Below are 23,927 nucleotides of genomic sequence, written 5' to 3' on the forward strand. Positions count from 1 at the left end.
TCATTCATGGTTTTCATTTGCTATGATAGCTGCAGTGGAGAAGTGGTGTTAAAAGGGTTAATAGCAAAAGTGAGCCGTCAAATGGGATGGAAAGCATGGAAATTGGTGCAGATTTTGTTGTGGAAATAATTTTTTAAAACCCCCAAGCCCTGACAACCACTGTTCTCAGATGTTGCTGGCAGCCTTCTCTATTTAATAGGAACCTGTTGTTTCTGAAAGTCAGTTGGCAACTTAATAATAAGGCAAGAAACAGAAGAAAGCTCCTGTGGAGTCCAGGCTAGAAATGCTATTATTGTGTATTATCATCAGCAGGTTGACTGACAGCAACGGAAACTGATTGACGTTATTCTCTTGCATTTGCAATATCCTTGGATAAAATCTTGTCTCTCCTTCTGCCTTTGGCAGGTCAACACTTGTGCTGCCACCCCTATTCAGAGGTGTTTTTAAAAACAAAGAGGGGTTATGATAGGAAAGGGTGAAATGGTTAGGACTAGGTAAATAATTGAGAAGACAAGTTGATCTGTTTTCCAGCAGCCTCAGTTTTCTGGGGTTACTCCTTTGTGAATGTTAAAATTGCCCCGACTGTTTGGCGATATGGTGGAGCTCTTCATAAATAAATCTGATGGAGCCACAACCTCTGTTGCTGAGGTTACAGCATCACTATCGGCTTAAAACACCACATTTGTGCTTAATGCTTAGTTCATTAGCACATTCTGTCCATTGGCTTGTTTGGATCTATTAACGTAATTGTTCTTTCTAAACAAGTGGGTCATTCTTTCTCCCTGAACAGAAAATCAAAGCCAGCTTCAACATGTTGGGCAAATCATGGAGCCAGATAAATGCAAGAGCTCCTCTATAAACTCACCGGGGCTGGGATTAGATAAAAATGTGATTCCACCTAATACTGGCCTTGAAGTGGGACTCAAAGTGGGGTGTATTTGAAAACAAATGAGAGAGCTCTGCAGCTTTCTCTTTTGTAAATGTCCTGTCTGCCTCTAAAATGTAAAGCAAAAATATTTTCCCAAGCTGTTTTGATACAGCTTTTCTCCTTCCCCTGAAGGGCTGACTTTTATCCTATTCTTTCTTTCTGGTCTGGGGTGTAATAAGGACTATTCCCCTTTTTAATTTCTCTCCCATTGGTTTCCCCTTTTACTAATTTCATTTTTTTTTAGGTGACATTGTTCTACTCGCCAAACCTGTAACTTTAACAGAGGGTGACAGGGTGACCTTGACGACAGATGTTCCTGTGGCAACAGATGGCACTAGCAAACCCGAGAAGCTGCTGTACGCCGTCTCCCTGCCACCTGTGCACGGTCAGATTGAGCACATCAATTATCCCGGCATGCCCATTTCCAGTTACCGCCAGTTGGATGTGGTGGCCCAGAAGGTCTCCTATGTCCACGACAATAGCCGTGGGCCTGGTAAGGAGTCACTCAGGTGAGAACACTTTCCCTTTGCGCACCATTGTGCTTAAAAACCCTCTGACAGTGAAGGGTTAAGCTTGCATCTCTTTTTCCCTATACCAGTTGGTGCAATATTTAACGACCAATAGGGCTGTGGGGATGAAACTGCTGGAAACAGTAACATGATGTAGTTTTATCATCGCGCCACTTACGTACCTTACTAACTGTAATAGTGAAGTTGTACAGCCAAAGGCAATAGGAGTCTTGTAGGCTTGATATTGGGGTGCCCAGGTAGGCTTTTGTGATCAATTAACAAGTGAAACGGAATGGTTTAGGTACAAATAAAGAGTTTACTATTGTTTTTCAAGCTTGCCAGTGGTGGAAAAGGAGAAGCAAAAATTCCCCATCTGTGACTGTTACTTTCTGGGCTGTTCACTCTCCTGAAGGGGAAAAAAAAATAATAATCGTAACATTGTCTGAAATGATCAGGAGAACTTAATCCAGATGGTGGTGTCATTTCTAAGAAAAAGCATATGTTGGCCATTATGATACTTAAATATAATGGTTTTACATTCCTCTAGTGGGCACAAAAGGCACACAACAGAGTGGGCGGGGTTTTTTAATCTTCTGAATGGTGGCAGTGGTGGTGGAGTGTTGGGAGATTTTATCTTCCAAATGGTGTGTTTCCCAGAAGATATGGCAAATTCAATTGAGGAGAGCCTGCTGTAAAAGCCATGCTCCCATGGAATGTAAATTTGTACCCTCCTATAATCAGTGACAGTGGAGAGGCTTCATTTACTGCCCCCTTTGGATTATCATCATTTTATGTATATTCTTCCGGCTTTCACTTTTTTCTATATTCTTTTGCTTTAACATGTTTTTCTTTCTGATTTGCTTTAAAAGTTATTTACGCTCCCTTTGCCACAAGGTGGGCTCCATAACTAATTTTTTTCTTACCATGATTAACTATGAATAATTTCCTAAGAAATGAGTCAAATTAACAAGGGGAAGAAGGAATCAATAAATCATGAAAGTAGCCTATTTCTAAGTGGGGTTAAAACCACTATTAAATAAATCACAGGCTCTAAACGATGACTGCTTGGATATGGGGGGGGGGGGGAGAAAAATGTCCATTTAAATTTTGGTGAAAGGAAAAAGGAAAGTGTGGGCCAGTGAAGGAGCTTTGGGGAAGGACCCCTGGACAAGGCAGAGAGGGTAGATGTGGTTTTCCTGCATTGGTTGCTACAACCCAGCTGCACAGAAGCAGCCAAGCAGAGATCAGCAAAGCTCCAGCTTTTGGACATGGAGTCATAAATGTTGTTTAATTGCACCTTTGTCTCCATCATATCAGGAATGCAGGGGCTGACCCAACCTTACACAAGATATCTGAAGTATTTTCACTCTGCTTTGATTTTTATTTTTTTCCTGTTGGCTTTCATGAGGTTAGTTACAGTTTAAACTATTCAGAAACAGTTTCAGAATTTGGCCCATCATGCTGCTTAGCTGTTTTATGTTATATCCTTTTAATCTTTTATTAAGGATCATACTTTGCCTGATGGCAGTAATGTTACCTAGGGCTAGATTTTCATCTTTCTTGTTCATTCAGATTTATAAATCTAAATTTTACACAAGGAATGCCATCACTTTTGCAGGACAGTGCCTTATCCATATGTATGCCACCAGGTAAAGACGTCTTTAAAATGTAGAAAATTAGGCAGACTTTCTCCTTGCGTTTTCTATGGGAAAGAAGGGATCAAAATGCTTATTACATAGTATTAAAAAAAAAAAAAAGCAGTTCTTCTTGTAACCTCCTATTTGTAATTCTTTTTATGATCATTTCTCCTCCCTGTATGCATGTATGAAATGGCACCAGTTCACTGCTCGCTGGGAAGGGGTACCTATTACCTTGTGTTACGGGCCAAAGATTGTCAGCTGGTTTAAATCAGTGCATCTCTATTTGCTGAAATGATCCTGTAGCCATTTAAATTGGCTCTGTGGCTTATAAAGTTAGTTCATAAAGTTGCTGAGAGGATCTCTTTCCTAATGTACTTTGTGGTTGTGGAAGTTCATCTCTTTTTGTGGGACGAGTGAGCATCCCGTCGATTCAAGGTGATGTGGTATCTCAGGATCTATTTCTCTTCCCTCTCTTTTGCCCATCTGGCTGCTGCAGACAGGATTTGGTGCAGGTTTTTTTGGCAAAGCTATGCACAAAATCACAGGGCCTCATGGCACAGCAGTTGCTCCCTGCCGTTGCTCCCAGCCCACGACACCCCTCACCGCTGCTGAGAGAAGGCACTTCAGGCCTTCCTCCAAAAATGAACGTGCGCCTGTGAAGCCTCTTGCCTTCATCCCTCCCTCCGAGCTGGCACTGAACCTGGGGAAGCACACATGCGTCTTTATCCTGGTGGCCTCTGTGGTGGCCTCAGTGGGTGAATCGTGCTTATCTAGTGTTTCTGCGCTGTTCTTTTAATCTTAGTCTTGCTCTTTAATAATAAATGCTGCCCAACAGAGTAGTGCTTACAGAGCAACCAAGAATGAGGCTTGTTTTCTCTTCAGTGCTGTATAAATGCAGCTGAGTGTGTGTCCCCAGGGCAGATGGATGCACGTGGGAGGACTGGACCCAGCCGATGGCTGCAGAGCTTGTCTCCATGTCCTGTTTGTGGGGGCACAGAGCTGGGGGACATGAAGGGTGGGCAGGGAGCAGAGGAGCAGCAAGGCCAGTGGATGGTGAGCTGGAGGTCCAGGGAAGGGATTACAAAGGGCAGATGGGCCAGCTGTCCCCACAGGGTGCCATCTCTGTCTACCTCTTCTTAACGTTACCTTCCAAAAATGTATTTTTGAGCAGGTATGGGGCTTCTTAGCCCAAGCAGGTTAGTGACCAAGTCGCCCCTGAGGAAGCTACGACCTTGGCCCCTCTCGAACCTGGGGGAGATGCCCATGAAAGGGAGGGTGTAGGAGGAAGCTGGAGCAAAAGGCACCTGCTGTCTCTTCCACGGGGATACAAAGCGAGTCCAGCAGCTCCGCAGGGAAGCCTGGGGTCAAGGGAGAGGGATGGGGGACTTGTCTTTCAGACATGAAGGAGTTAACACACACGGATTAAAAAAAAAAAAACAACCTTTAAAAAAAAAAAAAAAACCAACACAACAACACATACACACACTCTCACAAAACCCTGCACCCTAAATTAATTTCTGCTGGTAATCTATATCGGGTTAAATAACGCCTCATTATTCTGCAACACAGCTGAGGCTTCTCAAAATGTTTATCTTGTTTTGTAACTGGTACCTTCTGGCATATTCCAGTGCCAACTCTCCTAGCTCTTGCTATATTTCATTCTCACTATTTTTGGAATGGAGCTGCTGGTTCCAGGTGATTTAATAAATTGCTTTTTTTTGTGTTCCTTTTAACTTACCCATCTGCTCAACACATGCGTAACTTGCAATCTGTCGGCAGTTTGCAGAAAGACAAACTGTCAGAGCTGCATGCATTTGACAACTTTGTTCCCAATTAGATTAGTGGTAATTTTAACAGATTTCAGGGCAATCGAAAAAAGGGATGACATGTTATTAAAGCATCAATTTTGACAGACCCAAGCACATACAATTTCAGTGTAAATTATTTTAAATGCTTTAATTAAAGCTATGAAAGATTTACCCTTTTAAGCAGTAAGTGATTGCAAGACAAATATAAAGGGAAAGTGGATAACAGAGTTTCCTAAATGGCTTATGCTGCGCATGGCAGTCCACAAGTCACCACCACCGTAATCTATGACTGTAATGTTGGAGGCATAGTTAATTATTCATAGCCTCATCTCTGGAGCAGACGTGATTAAGAACATGAGGAGCATTCAGAGATCTAAGCAGTACCTATGAAAACTGGAGTTCAAACCCCTCTTAGATGCTGTTAGGAAGGAATTTAGAGGTATCTCAGAAGGTGGATATTTTTATAAATATGCTTTAATTTTTGCCCCAGTTCTGCTCTGGTTTAGATGGCCGAAGCCCAGTGGTCAGGGTGGTGGTAGATTTAGAGCAACTGGGGATTTTCTGTACTTGAAGACACTTTACAAGGCTGTACAAGCCCTGTAAGAAACAAAAACAAAACAAACAAAAAAACCCCACAAAAAAAAAACCCACACCAAAAAAAACCCAAACCAACAACCCCAACATTTATTATTTAAAGAGAATACAGCACTGTAAATTCATCATCCAGGAGCACTGTGCCACATGTGTAGCCCATTTAACCATTTAAATGATTTTGCAAATTGTGGCCCCTTTCCAGCAGCCTCTGTTGAGTCAGGGCTGACCTGGGCTTTGTGGCAAGCACGCTGGGCTTGGCCGCTCTCCCCCAGCCCTCGGTCCCAGCTGGAGGCCCATCAGCCTCCCTGCAGTCACACCTTCCTCGTATACACAAACCTTGCTCTGAATTGGAGCTGCAACCTTCCAGGAGGATCACTCCAAGGGGTTTGCTTATTTTCCGTGTGGCTGGCTGTGCAGTGCAGGGCTGTCTCATTTTCAAATTGTTAAATGTGCATAGTGCTTTAGTGTATAAACTTTCAGTCCCACAACCCTGCACTGAAAATATATTTCCTTTTTAACTCAGGGACTGTAGGACCTCCTGATGCTATTTAGAGTAAAAAGCCACAAGCACATTGATCCCATCCTTCCCTGTTTCTTAAAACCAAGCTTGCATACATCTGTTTTGGGTTTTTCTTGTTTCTTTGGGACAGGTATGATTTTCTGAAAGGCTTAGAAGTTTTTCTTTGGAGTTTGCTGACCCAAAGCGTTGCAATATTAAAATGCAATGGAAGTGAGAGAAGCTGGTCCAGCAAATAAAAACTGCACAAAGCTGGTCGGACCCTGCGGTCTCGTGCCCTTTCCAGCTGTTTGACTGCTGGAATATGCAGTGACTTGTAAGTGGCACGAGTCCAGCAAATAAGATGAAATCCTGATGGGAGTGTCTCTCACCACCTTTGGGAGTGTTTTTGATCTGCATGCAAACACTGTCAGGCTGTTCTCTGCTTTGCAGGCCTGTGAACCAAACTTTGAAGGATTTTGCAGTTGAAACAGCTCCTAAATCCTCTCCAGCCCATTCCTCTAGTGTTCTTCTCAGCTGCTGTGAATCACCAAGGCTCCGTTTAATTCAATCAGCCTACTCAAATATGCACCTGTTTAAGATCCACCTTACTGCATCTCAGTCAACGAGCGCCAGCCTCTTGGAATGTCTGAGTTTACCATGAAAAATCACCTTCCTTCCTTCTTAAAAAGCAGAAGAGACTGTACATCAAAGATCAGAGTGTAAGAACAAGGTTCTCCTGGTCAGTCCCCAAACTGCTGATGTTAGAAGGCCAACAAGAGAACGGGCCGATGTGATGAGTCATGGGCAACTGGTGCAGATTCTTTCAGTGCTGGTAAGAGACCACCCTTGCTCACACATATGGAAATCCTGCTCTGATGTCCTTCACCAGGTAGCCCTGTACAGCCTCTCAAAAACGTTTCATATATATTTTCTCCTTGCCCTATTACAGTTATTTGTATGTGGAAGAGACTGTCGTATATTTGGGCCAATGCAATAGGATGAAAATACTCCACTGGCACAAAGGAAGCACTGGGAAAATTGGAAATCATGAAGTCAATCATTGTTTTCCTGTCAGCAGACCAAAAAAGGAGCCAGTAGGACCTGTAAATGCAGGTGAGTCATAATATTGAATGACAAGAATATTGTGTAAAGGCTAAGATGTGGAAGAAGGTCAGAGAGAGCAACCTCTTAAATATTGTGGTCTTCACGCACACTTGTGCTTCCCCTTCCAAAGGAGCTCTGATTGTGTTGATTCAAAACAGTAGACACTGCAGATCCTAGAGAACTCACCTTCATGACAGATTAGAATCATGATAGGAGCTCAAAAAGTTTGAGGTCTGAAAGATCTTCGAGTTTTTAGTAAACTTATCGAAAGATTGTGGGGCCATTGTAGTTTTTGGGATCAAATCACTGGTGGAAGTAGTCCCTGTAAACTAAACAGAGGCCTAAAATTGTTTATTTACTCAAGTCACATACAAAACAGAACAAAAAAACCCTGCTTGCATATGTATCAAGCTTTGCCTAATCTATTTGATAATGTTTTGCAATTAACAGGCCAATGTTCATCAGCTGATAAATAATTAACAGCTGTTGTTGTTTCTAGGGCATGACGTAAAAGGCTTACATAGGACCAAAACTAGCTTGCGTTGTTTGCCAAAACTCTGACCGAATACACACTTAGAGCTCACAAAAACAAACTTCTTTGAAAAATTGCACTTCATGATATCTCCAAGGGAGTCCTCTATGAGTCTGCCAAGCTTGTCAGATAAAAGTATTCTCCTGCTCCTTTTGTCAGACAGGTGTTGGAAATCTAAGATGAAGACTTCTCTTTTTTACAGACATTGTTCAGGCAAATCAAGTGTAAATATGAAGGGTTTTGTATGATTCACCTACAGCTTGCTAGTGTCTATAGTTTTCCTGACATTACACACATGATTGTCTGATCTTTGCTCAAAATCCTCAGCTCTGGAAGGAGGGAGATCTGAATTTTCTAAGATGAGTGCGTTTAAACAAAAATAGTCATCTAGTTGTTACTCATCTGAAAGGGAAAAAAAATAGACTTTCAGCAAACTCTAGTTACAAACAGGTAGTTTGAGAACACCCTTTGAATTCATCTTGCTGACTGTCTTGTCAGCTTGTAACTCTCTTATTTGCTTACTTGCATCTGTTTTGAGTGAGGCAAGGGTCTGCACAAGCTGTGAACGCCCGTAAGAGCAATACCTGCAACCCAGTTTATGCTGGAGGAGAGCTCAGTGGCTCCCTGCAGAGCTTTTCTGATTTATTTATTTTTATACTACATATTTATCAAGTAATTACAAGATTTCTCGGCTGAGAGAGGGGGATGACTCCTGTTTACAGCACACACAATCATCTGTGATTAAGCAAGTTAATACCACGCTCATGCAAAAGTTCGGTCTCCACACAGACAAGCTTTACTCCTGTTGTAAAGACTTCTGCTGTGCCAGAGAATGTTCATTGACCATGGTTTTTTATCCAATAGTTTCACACACTTTTTCAGATATCCCAACTTCAGGCCAAGGAGCATCAGAAAGAAAAGGGTCAAAAACTTGAACATGTCTCCAAATTAAAATTATGAAGCTATTGCAGACAGTTGAGGATAGATGTGATGTATTTGTGGCAGTGTCACTGAGGAGGTTTTCTGTAACATTTTGTACTATTTGGAGTTATCTAAGTGTTGCAGGCTTCATGCCCAGGTATATCGGTTTGCTGTAATACAGCCAAGTGACCAAGGTGTGAAAAACTAAGGCCAGGTCAGTATCTGCCAGGATGGGATGCAGTCTCCCAGCCAACTGGGGATGGTTGGAAGTGATAATTGCTGCTATGAGAAAGCTGGATGTATTTGTGGAGTCTTTTCCTATTTTTTAAATAGGACCTTAATTGTGAATGTGTGCTTTAACTGCAAATTCTTCCAAAATTGCTCTTCTGCATACTGGCATCTCCTGTCTCACTTGGGTTCAGCTTCACCTACCTGTTGTGTATCTCTCAGGTTGTCTTGACTCAGCATTGGGACCTCATCCTGGTATTGGCATGACTGCATATGGTGAAAAATAGAGATGTTTGTTTTCTGTGCTTTGCCAGCACTGAGACTGCTTACCTTGAGTTGTATGATATATACATATTGAAAGAGCTGGAGGTAAGTCCTGACTGATTTGATATCTCAGGGTAAAGATACAGGCTCAGACTTTGCTCTGGACTCGTGCTGCTCCTCGCAGATGAGATGACAGTGCCCAGTGTAAGTAGTGTATAAATACAGAGACCTGGGAGTATGAGAGTGGATCATCTTCCTCTCTGTTGATGGGAGGAGAGCTTGGGTTGGTGGCAGCAGAGTTGTTTTAGCTCTGTGTGTGCTCTGAGTCCAGTTTGTGCTGGGCTAGACCATAAGTTACAGCAGAACCAGCATTCGCCTTCTGATCAGACATCAGAGTTTCATGGTGAATGTTAGTTTACTAATGTATGTAGAGGGAACTTCTTTAGAGGTGGTTGTTTGAAGGAGCAAAAAACCACTCCTTTGCTCTATTACACCAGGACTGTTTTGTTCAAAAGAAGCACCAGTTGCTTGTGACTCTTGCTCCAAACCCTGGTGCTAGAATCAGGATTGTTGGTGACTCCTGTTGACTGCTTGTCTCTTATAAAATTCTAAAGTGACCACTGCAGTAATGTGACCACAACCTGTATTGCCAATGGTTGCAGGGCCCTCAAAATTATCAGGAAGGCTGAACGTGTGGTCAGGAGTGGTTTTGATCACAAATTACCTGAAACCCTTAGCCGCGGTGGCCTGTGCACGAACACAGAAACTGTAAGGTTTTGTCTGTTATTTCCTTTTGGAAGCAACTTAGTTTTTATTCTTTCTCCCCCTTTATCTTTTAGACTTTGCTGAAACCAGATTGTGCATCATCCTGCAAGAGTAGAGCTCTGTTCTTTAGAAAGGACAGATTTTAAAGCGAGGGGAGCTCTCTCCACCCCAGTGGGATGAATACCAGCCTACTGGCAATCACAGCAGCATTTTGGTGCTCTCCTCAAATGCTCGTAAGCCTCCTGGTACCTATTCAAGCCCTGCATCTCACCCACCAAAGGAAACCCTGTGCCTTTAAATGCCCTCCCCACGGTGGGTGCACAGTTTTCTGCTTATTCTGAACTGACAGGTTTAACATGTCGCCTGCCTGGTCACCGGAGAGAGGCAGCTCTGGCAAAAGTTCAGAAGTCAGTGTTTTGGAAAGATTGGTTTGACCAGCTCTCAAGCGAGAGCAAATCCCAGACCAAAGGCAGTCAAATCTTCAACGACATTTAACCACTGTGGTGCTGTATCTTGCTGACATCCTTTTAAACCTGCAGAGGAGTCTTTGTCGTGTTTAAAACTTCAAGTTTTATTTATTGTTTCTTTTTGGCTCTGTTGGCAGGGGGAACATGGGGTGAAGAGAGGTTGTTTTGACTTAATTCTAATTAATTAATTAGCTTGCGTATGGTTCTGGCCCAAGACCATGGGACAGACTAGCAATTTTGGATGTTGCCATCGTATTTAGACTTCTGTAATATATAGCATTGCAGTAAGGACATATATTACCTTATTGCCTCTTCAGGGCTTGTTATTTGAAGGAATCTTAAGATTTACTGCATCTTGCTTTGTAAAGTTGCTAGTTTGCAAACTTTTTCTCATCCTTTGGTATTTACATTGAAGGGAAACAATTTATTTAAAGCAAAACAAACAAACAAAAGGCATGCAAACAGTTAATAGTAAGTGGTGTCCAAATTACATATTTCTTAAACTCATGCCCTACTTTACTACTCAGTTGTCATAAGATGTCAGACGGGGACCCATCACTGAAGAATTTCAGAATGCAGCCAGTGAAGCAACTAATTACTTGGACAGTGGCATGGAGGTGTATGTCCCCAAGGAGCTGAAACGATCAGAGTAGGTGAAGAAAGTTTGGACAGATCAGTATCTCCATAGTATAAAACCCAACCGTTGGCTGAGTCGTGGGGATGCCGAGGGTGAGGGCACCACGGGTCCTCCCTCAGGGACCATGCATGGCAAGGGACTGCAGTACCACTGCTTCCAGAAAGAAATGCCAGTCAGCTGAACGCTTGAAGGAACATGACCTGAGATGTACGGGAATTAGAATAGTTGAGCAGTTTCTGTGTTTCATTTGGGAGACCAGTAGCTGGCTGGCTTGCTCACTGATGGCTTGTTACTCACTGCGAGGCCTTTGCTCCCCAGCCACGGCAAGAGTTGGTGTTGGTTATTTATTCTTTGTAGGCACCAGAATTACGTACTATCACGGGTAGGTGGTGGTCATTGAGCCAGCAGAGTGCAGGGTCCATCACCTCCTGCTACACCTGGGGAAGAGGCAGCAGTAAGGGACCCTGGGACTTCTGGAGCAAACATAAGAGCCTCTGCCTTGAGCTAAAAGCTGGAAGAGAATGACATTTATAAATTTCTCTAGGTGGCCTGTATTCGCCATTTAAAACAAGTTGCTTCAAGAGTGCAGCATGACTTTCTTCTCTCTTCCTTCATCTCAGCCCCACCACCCTGCAGGACCTGAGAGAGGGTCAGCCCAGGATGCCAGGAACCCCTTCACTGCAGCAAGTCACTCACTTTCCCAGCCCGATCTCTCATCCTAAGCCTCCTCTGTTTGGGTAGGTGGAAGACTCAAAACCGGGTGTTTGATTCAGGATCTTTAGTGCCACAAGTCCTCAGTGGGAAATCTTAAATGTTTTTATTTTCAAAATGTTATTATATGCTCTAAGAGCAGTTGCACAAGATGATAAGAACTGTTGTATTAAGTATTAATAAGTAATACTCATCTGTGTTGTTGCACAGATTAAGGATAACTGTGGCACATCCATCTGTCAGGAAATGCATTTCCAGACCTGGAGGTCATTTTTGGAGCCTTGCTCCTGTAGCTACTTAATTCAGTACAGATGACAAGTTCCACCAAATGGAATGATTCAACACTCAGCCTGGATGAGCAGTTTCAGGACTGGCCTTGCCTGAGGAAGGAGATGCTGACTGAGAACCATGGTCCTCCTGCGATTATGTGGCCAAGGCTGACAGATAGTCTTGGAGGACGCCTTGGACAGGTAAGATGCACCACGTGCCACACAGAGACATGCTCAGCAAACCCACGCAAATGCTGTGTGGAGGCGTAAAAGCAAAAGGACACCAGTTCTTTTGATCCTGTTGAATTCAGGCAAGGTGTTTACTCAAGGGACATATTCTTGGTTCCAAAGAAGTTGCTGAACTCCTTCCCCCATTACCTCCCATCTTTCTTTCCAGTATAGCACAGCTACTCTGAATCATTTTTTATCTAATTTAATTAACATTTGCCAGTGCCTGCAACCTAAAACACTGTCTTAAAACATTTGCTTGAAAAGCCTCCGTGTCCCAGAGCTGTCATTTTTTAGCATGATGGATAATGGATAGAAATAATTATCCTGAACAAGGTTAGACAGCTTAAATGATTTGAGTTTCAAGGAATTAGTAAGCTTAGCTAAACATCTTATTTTTCAGACACATTAATGATAAAAATACAATGGTGACTATAATGGATTGTAAAATCTGTACTCCACTAAAATGTATGTGGTCTCTCACAGGTACCGCTGTCTCCAATGCCTTCACCCAGGGAGATTTAAATCAGCGTATCATCTGATATAATAAATGATCAGTCCCATCGAAAGGATTTCAGGTAAGTTTGGATCCCAGAGAAGATGCTTCCAGGGCTCTGAGTGCTGGTGTCCAGTTCAGCTGGTCCAGGTGGGAGGGCAATGCATGCACGGGTCCTTGGCGGGATCCACAGAAAGCCAGTGCTTCAGCCACAGCCCCTGTAAACACCCTGGAAAAGGCCAGAAGAAATCAGAAGGTAGAGGCTTGATGCAAATGGAGTGAGCTATTTCAGGTTACAAAGGTATAATGGGAAGCAGAATTGGGCTCACTGCCTCAGCATTATTTCCCCATCCCACAATTTTGGGGGAAATAAAAGTTTTGAATTAATCATTGACCTTTAGCTTTGACTAAAAGCAGAACTTCAGCACGAAATTGCCAAACAAAATGAGAGTAACAATTTGTAATTGCTTAATTTTGGTCCTAGAAACCCAGGTGCAGGGAGGCGTCTGCGGTGCTCTGCGCTGTGCAGAAGTGGGCTCTCCTCCAGGGACTCGCAATCCCAGGCAGACAAAACACAGAGAAAAACAGGCACCTGGCAGAGAAGTGACAAGCCACAGGCAGTGGGACACCAGAGATGCCCCTCTGTGCCCCGTGCATTGCACTGTGACACCTTTCAGATAATAAACCCCCTTTGTCCAGTGAGATGCATGGACCTGATGTTGTTCCCCTCGGTGCGGAGCAGAGGGTCGCAGCCTGCTGCCTGTCACCTACAGTGAGCACTCTCTTTCACCAGGTTTTACATTTCTGGGGCCTTTAGGCAAATAAAATAGAACTCTTCATCCAAAAAATGTCCCCTTTCAGTTCTGAAAACAAATGAAAATTTTCTTTGTAAAGATGGAGAATTTGCAGACCCACTGCGTAAAATCCAGAAGTTTCACTTCAATCTTCACTTCTAACATCTTTAAATTTGTTTTTTAAAGATCTCTGCATTGGTATAGAACAATTTAAAATTCTTCTGGCAAAGTGCAGTTTTATTGCTCCAGAGCTAGCATAAAGCTGAATGGGTGGCTGTATTTCAAGCAACGAGCTGTGGGAGAGTGCAGCTTGCAAATGGCGATAGAGCCCAGAAATTGAACTCTAGCCTTTCTATTCAGTGCTCTTTTTATTATTAAGTCACAGAATAAGTAAAATGTTATGGGGACACTTTAAATCTACACTTGTTTGTACAGCACCTGGTGAATATGTGATGGGAAAAGAAAATGAAAAATGTGGGGATGCTGAAATAAGGAAGAGATTGGGTGTTGAAGAATCAAGTATGGTAAATGATGGGATACAGTTAAATCCATAGTTCTAACCTGAAATAGAAGTGCACTCTCAGTTGTGGGATGTCTCTGAGGTGGATGCCCTCTGCTTGGTACTTAGAAGATGGGACCTCTGTGTCATGGCAAGAGGAAGCAATGGCCAGAAGCTGCCTCAGCTGAAGCAAAAAAAGTGTTATTTTAACATTTGAAGATCCCTTTTGTTTTGACTTTTATGTTGTTGTTGTTCCAGACTTGAAATAAAATGGTCCAGAACTGAATTGCACATAACTTCTTATCGTGCTCATGAAAATGAAGGCAAAGACAGGAGAGATTGTGGAACCCTCATTCCCACCAGCATCAAGGTAGGATATGAAAGAGGTTTGGGTGGAGGATGCCTGCAGGCTGCCATTAGCACCTCTTAATGATATGAAGCCTACATGTCTGGTTGATGTATCTAAATTAGGCTAGTGAGTCTTACTTTGTTTTTAAGGGCCAAGAAGTTTCAGCTGGAGCTGGCTGGGGTTCACTTGTGGGACTTCTGTTCAGTGCAGGTGGGTCCTGGTACTACGATAACTGGGGCCAGAGACCAATATCAGTTTCTCACTAGTGCCAAACCAGTACCTTTGGGACCACCAGTGGCCCTGGTGCTCCTGTACTCACCTGCTACTTTGTCCTGGCCTCATGACCATGGTGGTTGCCCGGTGAGAGGAGGTGTGAATCACCATGCTAAACATGCTGGGAAAGAGTGGAAAGGCTGACCCTCCAGCTGTAGTTTCTAGTCCCGTTTTAAACATGTTTTAAATTTCACAAATCCATCGTAACTATTTTTTGCCCTTCTCCTAGCTTGACAAAATAACACAGTGTTAAATATAACTTCCTGGTGGTGTTTTTAACATGCAAAAGCAGAACCAATGTGAACACTAAGTAGCTTTTGCTTGTGTTTTCTGTGCCACAAATGGGGGACAAGTGACCCATCAGCTACCTCATAATTTCTAGTGTTTTCTGTGGGTCAGATGGAAGAGATCATTAAGGCAAATAGTCCCATGACAAAGAATTGACCCCATGGAGGCAGCTGCTTACCTACTACAAAAGTGAATTAGATGAAGAGGGATTTGGACGGAGCACCAAACCCGCCAGCAGCCGCTTGGGCAATGGCTTGAGATACAGGGATGAAAAATGACACAGAGAATTATTAAAGCTGAGATCTGTGTTGTAAAGGTAAAAAATGTGCCATGAATTAAATCCTGCTGCTATGTAATACTGAAGGTCTTATTATTATCAGTGGACTCTTGCTTCAGCTCTTGTGGCACCCAGGATCACTGCAGCTCTGTGGTCAGGCAGTGCCTGGAGAGGAGCAGTGGTAAGAAAATCACTTCCAAAGGATGGGGAAAGCAAGATGTGCCTGACACCCATGGGTGGCAGAGCTCCTCATCCCCAAACCTGCCCTGCGGAGCAAGAGCTGAGCCAACTCTGCCCCTTTGCCAAAACCAGACATCAAGGGAGAGGAACTGTAACACATGATGGGTATTTGCTCCTCGGGTTTTCCTTTCAGTTGGCTTTTTGATGCAATTTGTTTCTCATGCTTGTGGACGTGTAATGTGAGGCAGAGCAGTCATTATCAGGGAGCCACAACCCATAGATGAATAACATGGTTGGGTGCCAATGTTAGCGTTGGCACTGCGGGACCGTCATGTTGGTAACCGACATTAATTCCTCGTGGCAAAGCCAGTGGGCTGGTTTTCCTTAGACACTACTTTGTAATTACAGAACGAGTCCAACAAAAGCAGTAGTTAAGTATAATTATGTAGTTACTTTTTTTACAGTTACCAGGTCATTCTCGGAGATATATATATGTGTAATTAACGTGTTGCTGCTGGGTGGCTGGGGAGAATCCAGGCTTTGGAGCATGAAGGAGCTGCAGTTTCCTCTATTGCTGGTGTTTTCGGAGGGGTAAGAGCCTCTGCTCATCCTGCTTGGCTGGGAGGAAACATTGCTTTTGGCCGTGGTTCTGACTGTTGTCCATTGTGCATCATGAGTAGAGCAGGTTGATTTTTGTCCTTTTTTTTTTTAATTATTTTTTTTATTTTTAAATTGAAGGAGAAGGAAATTTCTGTGCAAACTTTGATTTTGCCCATGAAAATCTCAGGTTTGCTACCAGGAGATCTGATGGGGGCAATCAAAGTGCAGCTCTGTGTTCTGGTTTGGGATCACACTGATTAGCCAAAGTCCAGCAGCTTCAGCTGGATGCCCTGACATGGGAACATCATGGTGCCCCATTGTATGTCCCATCAAACATAAACAGTTGTGACTTGATTTTTCTTCTGAGAAAAAAAAAAAGCAGTATTTCAGCATTTGACTGAAAACAAATGCCAGTTAATGTTCTTTATATCTATTAAATAGGAAATCAGTAAATAAGAATGAGAGAGTGTGAAAAATGCTGTTCAATAATTTGGGATTTTGTTGATAATAACATAGATCTTTGCCCCCAAATTTGAAATTCTAGCAACTAGCCAACTCATGCAATATTTAGAAAATGTGTGATCTTCTGATTATTCCAGTGGAAAATGTTCAGGAATTCATTGAGCAGACTCTGTGGTAGGTTTAGATTTAAGGATTCACTGGAGCATCTACTTAAGTCCCATTGATGCTGCAAGACCTAAATCCTGTTCTTAAATAGCCTAGCTTTCCCAGGTGAGGTTTCAGGTTAGAAAAGTGCCTCCCTGCTGGATCCATTTCGAGCCTCTCTCACCACTTGCCCTGCAGTGGGATGGATATCCAGGGGAGGATGTTTCCCCAAACATCTCCTGTTACCTGCAGCTGGATCCTCTCTTGGCTGTGAGTTGGACACAGCCCTCACGGCTTACGAGGTGGATCCCATAAACCCCAAACAAGCTAATTTCAGGCCATTAGAGTTTTGCCTTTCAAAGCCTTGGTTCCCCCTTCTGGTCTCTGCTCAAACCCTGGTAGTTGGGGTTGTGGCTGCCTGATGTGAATTTAGTCCCGGTGCAAATCTGGAGTATCGCTGAATCCCACAGAACTGCTCTACTGTTTGATCAGGGTACACGAGGCAGGACACTTGTCACTGTCTCTCTGCAATGTTTTTCGTGGTTTTCAAAGCATGGCTGACTTTTCCTAAATTTAAAATGTATTTAAGTGTATTTCTATGGAAACTGTGAGGCTAGAAGAATGTTTTTTAAAAAGTTTACTGTAATACCTAATGGCAGCTGAGATAATGGCAATAGACAAACATACAATGGTGCATGGGATATCCCCAGCATCCTAAACAGCTGAGCTGCAGATGCAGGCAGGTGGAACGGAGGATGTATCCAGTATTTTAGCCTGGAGACAAGGAAACAGAAGGGAGATCTTATGTTCTCTACAACTACCTCAAAGGAGGTTGTAGCAGGGAGGGTGTTGGTCTCTTCTCCCAAGTAGCAAATGACAGTATGAGAGGAAACAGCCTCAGGTTGCTCCAGGGGAGGTTTAGATGGAATATTGGGAAAAAATTCTTCCCAGAAAGGGCTGTCGGCCATTGGAACAGGCTGCCCAGGGCAGTGGTGGAGTCAACGTCCCTGGAGGGGTTTAAAAGACATGGAGATGAGGTTCTTAGGAACATGGTTTAGTGTCAGAGTAATGGTTGGACTTGATGATCTTGAGGGTGTTTTCCAACCAAAATGATGTATGATTCTATGATTCTATTCACTGCTCAGCCTGCACACCCTGTGTACCCCTTGTGTGGTGCTCAGCAGCCCGTTGTGCTCCCCGGGGCTGTGGGCAACAGTCAGGACTGCTGGTGCTGGGAAGCAACTTTGGGCAAACTGGAACCAGGGTAGTGTAATGGGACATGATAAAAGCACATGGATGAGTGAAGCCTGCGCAGTTCACTTGGTGCAAGCTGCAGCGTGCCCTTGTCTGGATGCGGAGGTCAGCAGTGGTGCAGCTCTTCCACAGCAGCGCCTGCACTGAGGCTATTTCCGAGTCCCATAAAAATCTTTATGTCTCTGTGATCAGGATTCAGTGATGCAAATTTGCTGTGTCAAAAGGAAGACGCCACAGTAAATGAATTAGTACAAGAAGAACTTCTTATTTAAGAAGTGCTGACTCTGCACTCTCCCCTGTGCCCTCGCTTTTAAAATTGAAGTCTGGGTTTGCTGCTTGTTATGATCTATATTTAGATACTTGTAAATGAAGTTTTGCAGTCACATGGCTGCATTCTTGTACAGCTTCATGAAGCTGATTTTTCACATTACAGAGATTTATATGTTTGCGTTTACATATTGCGGGTGTTTCCATAAAAGCTTGGGATAGCCACATTAAGGAGGATGACCTGAAACAAAACGAAGTGTTTAAAATTATACTGAGCACACCTAAAAACATTGTCCTGGTGCAGACCAGTGAAGTCACTGCAGAAACAAGGGAGGTACAGACAGGTAAGATTAATGGATGTAGACCTTTCGGGACCACTTCTTCCAAGCAGAGGGTTGAGACGTGCGAGGGGACAGGATCGCTTTTGGGATGTATCCTGTGCGATGCTCCCAGTAAGATGCCAAGCCCCTGGCAGAATATATCAAAACGTCAGAGTGCTGCAGTGCTGAGCTCATGCTATGTAAATGATAGTGTGATGAATTGTGTGCCGTACACACTACACACAAATCCTGTCCCAAGCAGCCCTGGAAGAGAAGATAGCGCTCCTGCCAGTGTGTCCTCTGCTCCAGGAACCTTGCCAGGAGGACATGCTGTAATTCATGCTCTGCTGATGCTTTATAAAAGTTGCAGCCTGTACCTTGGCTGCTGTGCTGCTGACCCCAGCATCCACATCACCTGCCAGCCCCTCAGAGCCCGGTGACTGACCGCATCCCCCCGACCTGGCCTGGGAAAGCTAATGTTAGTCCTCTGGCTGGCACAGGCAGTCCTGCCTTCCCTGGGCTCATTGCCACATCACACAAAAGGTCGGAGCTCTCCCTGCTTGCAGGCTACACCCGGAGCTGGCTTGACCCCCACTTTGCCCTCCTGACTGCAGAAGCCTACAGCTTGACCCAAAAAACAAGGTGGTAATTCAGTCCTCAGCTGAAGAACCCCTACAATCTCTGCTGAGTAACAGCTACTGAAAGCAAGGGATTATCAGCACTTAATTTAACTGAGTTCAGGACTCGCCATAAAGCTGTAATGTAGCACGTTCCATGAGGCAGTGCCTGGGAAACAGGAGGTTTCCCAGAGGGAAGGGGCAGACTTACACTATGGAACAATAGGAGAACTTCAACTAAAATACTTCTGAAACATTGTGGGGAGATGGCAGAAGTGTGGGGCAGAATGGTGAGAAAGAGTCTGGCTGCAGGAAGAGTGTTTTCTTCTACTCTCTATCCCTTTTTCCATGTCGTGCTGTAAGCTTGGCCTGAGAAGAACCCCCGTACAAACCCCATCCTCCGGACAGAGCAAAGCAAAGTGCAGCGCAGGTGTGGAGGGGCTGGGTGGGTAACCAGTGCCAGGCACAGCTGGGCAGGTGGGTGACCAGGGCAGCACACCCAGAGGTGACCGCCTGCCTTTTTTTGGAGGCTTCTGCCTTTTCAGAGGCGTGTTGGGGAGCTAAATATGTCTAATTTCCTGCTGCCACAGACAAGGCTGAGTGCTGGCCCAAATGTGGGTCAAGAGTGACACCCTGTGGACAAGTTACTCTTTTTTGTAAGTCCTCCAGGATTTCTCTCCTCCTGTTTTTCTTTTTTTGTTCGTTGGTTGGTTTTTCTTGTATTTGGCTTTATGCCCTCCACCCCATCCCCTCCCCAACCCTCCTCAAACCCACAGCCTGTGTGAGGGTTGGTGCTGCAAGTCTGGTGGTGCACAGGGACCAGTGTTTCTCACCCCTTAAAATTTATAGGCCGAGGAGAGGGCACCCAAATCCATTCCCTCTTTTGTTCCTTTTTTTGTTCCATTTTTATACTTGGTTTCATCCGTGCAGTGCAGTGAAGGGGCGACTTCTCCCAACCACGAATCCAGTGTCGCTCCCCGTCTCGGCTCCCCCCAGCTCCTCTGCTGTGCGGGTCATCAGCTGGAGCCGGCTGCGCTCCCAGGGCTCGTAAATCTACCAGCTCCTTGCAAAATTTGGCAAGTATGAACCAGGGCTGCCCGATAAACTGAGAGAGAAATGGCGCGGGCTTCCCCGCAGTCACCCCCGCGCCCTCCCTGTGCTGTGCAGCTCCCTGAGCCATTCCTGGGGGAGCAGATTGCTGCCCAAACAGGAAAACTCCTCAAGAAAAGAGTATTACAAGGACTGCTGCTCTTCTAGTCACTGTGGTGGTCCCTTCCCAATCTTGGACCTGTACAGGTTGCACCATGCTGTCCTGATGCTCTTGGTGTTATCCCCAAGGAGCAAAATCTGATGTCCCAGAACAGGCTGACTGACACCAGCCAACGACCTGGAGAGGGTAAGACTCTATTTTAAGCAACAAATAATTCAGTTTTATATTGATGAGAAATTCTTCATCACTGCTTTAATTATGCGGATCTGAAAGAGACCATAACATTTTGGCAAGCTCAGTGCTGGGAGTGGGAAAGAGGGGAGGTGTCAAAATCCTTCCAAGAGTTTATGTGCTTTCTTACCCCCAGCAGTTTAACCCTGCCAAGTCTGCATAGACGTGTGTGTATATATATATTTATATACACATCTATGCAAAAGCAGACACTGGATGGAGATTTCTTACTAGCCTCAAAAATAGCAAATGTACAGGCAGTAGTTTTTCCAATGACACAGATATGCCACCATTAACTCTGCTTTAGCTGGTATAGTTTAGGGCTTTCAGAAGATGTAAATTCATCTGCACCAACTACTGTATGTTTTTGCTGAGTGGAGCTGCAGGTTTTGCCTGGACAGCCTGTGCATTCTCTCTGCCTTTTCCATTGTATGCCAAATCCTGAAGAGGAAGGGGTGTCCTAGAGGAAAAAGTCATTTTTTAGGCCTTGATGCCATTTCCAGCAACCTAGGCCCCAGCATGCATCCTTCTCAGACGAAAAAGAGATCGGGTCTCTTAGTCCAGCCCTGGGACGCTGTAGAACAAGATTCAGGCAAAAAACATGGAAGGAGTGTGTATTTTTCTGACCATACTCGTGACCTACCACATGTTGTACTCTGGCCCTTAAAATTAGGAAATTGCACTTGAGCAGGCATCAGAACTGCTCAAAAGGCATCAGAAAAAACAAAAAAAAGTTGAAAAACTTCAGAAAATCTGCATCATCCTGGGAGCTTCCTAGTAAACATCAGAAGTGGGAAGATCCACCAGTGAAATAGTGTGGGGCAAGGAGCTGCTGGTTGGCTCTGTTGACTTTATCGAGTGAACGAGGGTTGTGGCAATGCTGCTGGGCTGTGGGAAATGGGGTTTAGAGACCCCAATGTGAACACAGGAAGCTGTGTACCATCTCCAAGATGTGGCAAAGCCGAAAATTTTCGTCTTCTCTTTTAAGAACCAAGGCCATGTCTTGGTGGGAAACATTTAATCCCAAATCCTGCCTTTTCTGTTCAGATTAGGCCACTATGCCTGCAGAAAGGTGGCTTCTTGCATCCCTTTTGGTTTTATTGCACGATGGGATGATACAGCTGTGCTCATGGAGCCCGGTGATATAGTTCACTCCAGAGGTGGCTGCAATTCACAGGAAGTTATTGCTCATCATCTTCATCATTGTATTGGGTGGTCTTGCTAAAGATGTGAAGCCTCAAGTCCGCCTTGGGGGTATCTGTGCAACAGCCCAGCTACAACAGCTATTGGCAGAGTTAGAAACAGGGTCAGGCCATAATGGTCCGTTTTGGAATTTAAATTGGATCGATTTGAGGTAAATAACTACTCTGCCTGGCTTTCAAAGGATCATTTACTTTTTGGGAAAGCAGGAATATGCTTTTGGAAAGTGTACAGGCATCTTTCAGGATGAAGGGCTCCGTCTGCAGCCATCAAGTTTTTACCTTTTAATTAACAAACATTTATAAAGAATTTCAATTCAGAATTACTAAACAAAGAAACTGTACAAGCCCCAGATGAGATCTAAACAGTTTCCAAAAGACATTAAAAAAGAGAAAAATACCGGGCCACGTGTTTTTCCTTATGCCTCTTGAGTCCATTTATTGCAGACATCTGACAGGCAATTCAAATTTCCAATAGTTTTAGGTAACCATGTCCAATTCAGAAACCACAGCTTTCAGCTAAGACTACCTACCTCCTGAATCAGTCTGGAAAACCAGAGCACTTGCTAATACTCTGCATTTTCAGATTTGGAGAGCTTTGTTATATGTGTGCCATATATACTTGGGTTGAATTTTCTGGCTCCGTGCAAACTGTTTAGATATATTTCATAGACCTGTAGTCAGTGGTCAGAGTCAGATAAATGATAGTGCCTAATGGAGAGCCTGTTTGTGCTTTCAAAGAGTAAAACCGCTATAAAATTGATCTCCTCTTTTGAGATGCCTTTGACAGCGGTTGTCGTATGGCATTTCGTATGAGATGGAAGCAAAGGATGAAGAACTGTGGATGAAGAACTAATGAGCTTTATTTCTGCTTCTTAGACTTGGGCTGATTTCTTAACCTTTCTGATACATGAGTGTTTGTATCTCAAAACCAGAGATTAAACGGGGTCTTCATGATGAGCAAAGCCAAACCACAGTGGAAATGCTGAGTTCAGATATGGGCAAATAATGTCCTGCTATGTGCCCTTTCCTGATTCCCTGCAGAAATGTCCTTGGTGAGGATTCATTGATATCTGGAAGGAGGCATGTCAGGCGGGGGGTGCATTAGGTGCTGGTTTACACGCCACCCTTCTCACCTTACTCCCTAAAACCTGCGTCAGACCCCAGTGCCCCCGGTCGAACATACGGTGCCATTCCAGCAGAGGATGGCATCACACATTTTCTCTTCCGGGGCCCCAAGGAAATTCTAGATGATCAGGTGTTACTTCCAAGAAAGCTTGGCTGAACAAAAATTGCGGAGCAAATTCTTTGCTGCTAAACTGCAAAGTCAGAAGAGACTTTGTCAGCCTTCAGCAGTGCATCCTGTTTGGCTGGTAAGTGGCCATCACTCTATCCTGTAATCTCTCATTCATCTCATCTATTTTTATCTTTCCAGTTCTCTTTCCAGTGGGAGCACTCATACACAATCACAAACTCTGCTACTGGGGAAAAAAAAAAACACCACAGGATTTGAATCAAATTTATTGCTGTTAATTTCTTTCAAATGAATCATGAATCAAAGGGGTCAGCTAGTAGTGGCAAAACATCTGCTGCTCTGCAGTGTAAAAGCAGCTTCTGACATGGGTGATCGGGGAAGGGGACAAGAGTAGAGCTGGTCCCCAGTAGTATTTAGGGACTGGAAATGTGGGAAAGCAAAGGGCAGGGTTGGAAAAGTCACCTGAACCATTTTGCTGTCCCTTATGGTTTTCCTGAGCATCTTCCCCACTTTTCTTTCTGCAGAGGTGACCTAAGCAATATCAATATCCTTCCTTAAAATTAAAAAGGAATAAAAGAGACAATAGGATGAGTCAAGAGATTCTCAGTTGATGCCTGGTTTGGGGTGATGTTTTTGTCCTTTAGAACCAACGGTGCCAATTGCCACAGTCCTGTTGACTTGGGAGGACTTGTCCTGATTTTAAGGACAGGGCCTGCAGAATGCAATGCATTTTGAGCAGAAAACAAGTGGCCAGATTATGGTCCCCCAGTGAAAACACAACAACAGACTTTCTTCAGCCTCTTTTTCTATTTATAGGAGGGCTGAGGAGTAAAGAGGGAAACGCTGAGTCTGCTAAAAAACTGTTCAGATTCTTGTGGGTGCTTTGGAGGAGCTGATATACAATTATGAGGCCATTCTCTCTGCTGGCAAATTAACAGCTTAGAAAAATTACAAGGAGGGGGGTAAGGGGAGAAGAAAAAAAGACATGGAAATTCTGTTAATGAAACAGAACAATGAAAATCAAAGCTAAAGATGGAAGGAATTGAGTGGGCCCCATCCAGTTCATTGCCTGCTAGGCTGGATTTCTGCCTATAGTAATTTATGCCAT

General features: G+C 44.0%; 1 long non-coding RNA gene across 4 annotated transcripts in view; it reads left to right on the top strand.

The window, feature by feature from the left end:
* LOC139828211 (uncharacterized) overlaps nucleotides 1-23,927 on the top strand; it is a 54,316-nt gene that overhangs the window by 13,632 nt on the left and 16,757 nt on the right. For 2 of the 4 annotated variants that reach the window (XR_011739582.1, XR_011739581.1), the window contains 10 exons: nucleotides 1,173-1,437; nucleotides 6,429-6,810; nucleotides 6,928-7,091; nucleotides 8,986-9,132; nucleotides 9,867-10,104; nucleotides 10,787-10,908; nucleotides 11,517-11,633; nucleotides 11,818-12,077; nucleotides 12,591-12,682; nucleotides 14,152-14,263. This is a non-coding gene — a long non-coding RNA (uncharacterized lncRNA). The remainder of the gene's footprint in view (nucleotides 1-1,172; nucleotides 1,438-6,428; nucleotides 6,811-6,927; nucleotides 7,092-8,985; nucleotides 9,133-9,866; nucleotides 10,105-10,786; nucleotides 10,909-11,516; nucleotides 11,634-11,817; nucleotides 12,078-12,590; nucleotides 12,683-14,151; nucleotides 14,264-23,927) is intronic. The other 2 variants (XR_011739583.1, XR_011739584.1) reach the window with 2 other exon arrangements.

The sequence above is a fragment of the Patagioenas fasciata genome, chromosome 6 (assembly GCF_037038585.1).
Source record: "Patagioenas fasciata isolate bPatFas1 chromosome 6, bPatFas1.hap1, whole genome shotgun sequence".
Lineage (NCBI taxonomy): Eukaryota > Metazoa > Chordata > Aves > Columbiformes > Columbidae > Patagioenas > Patagioenas fasciata.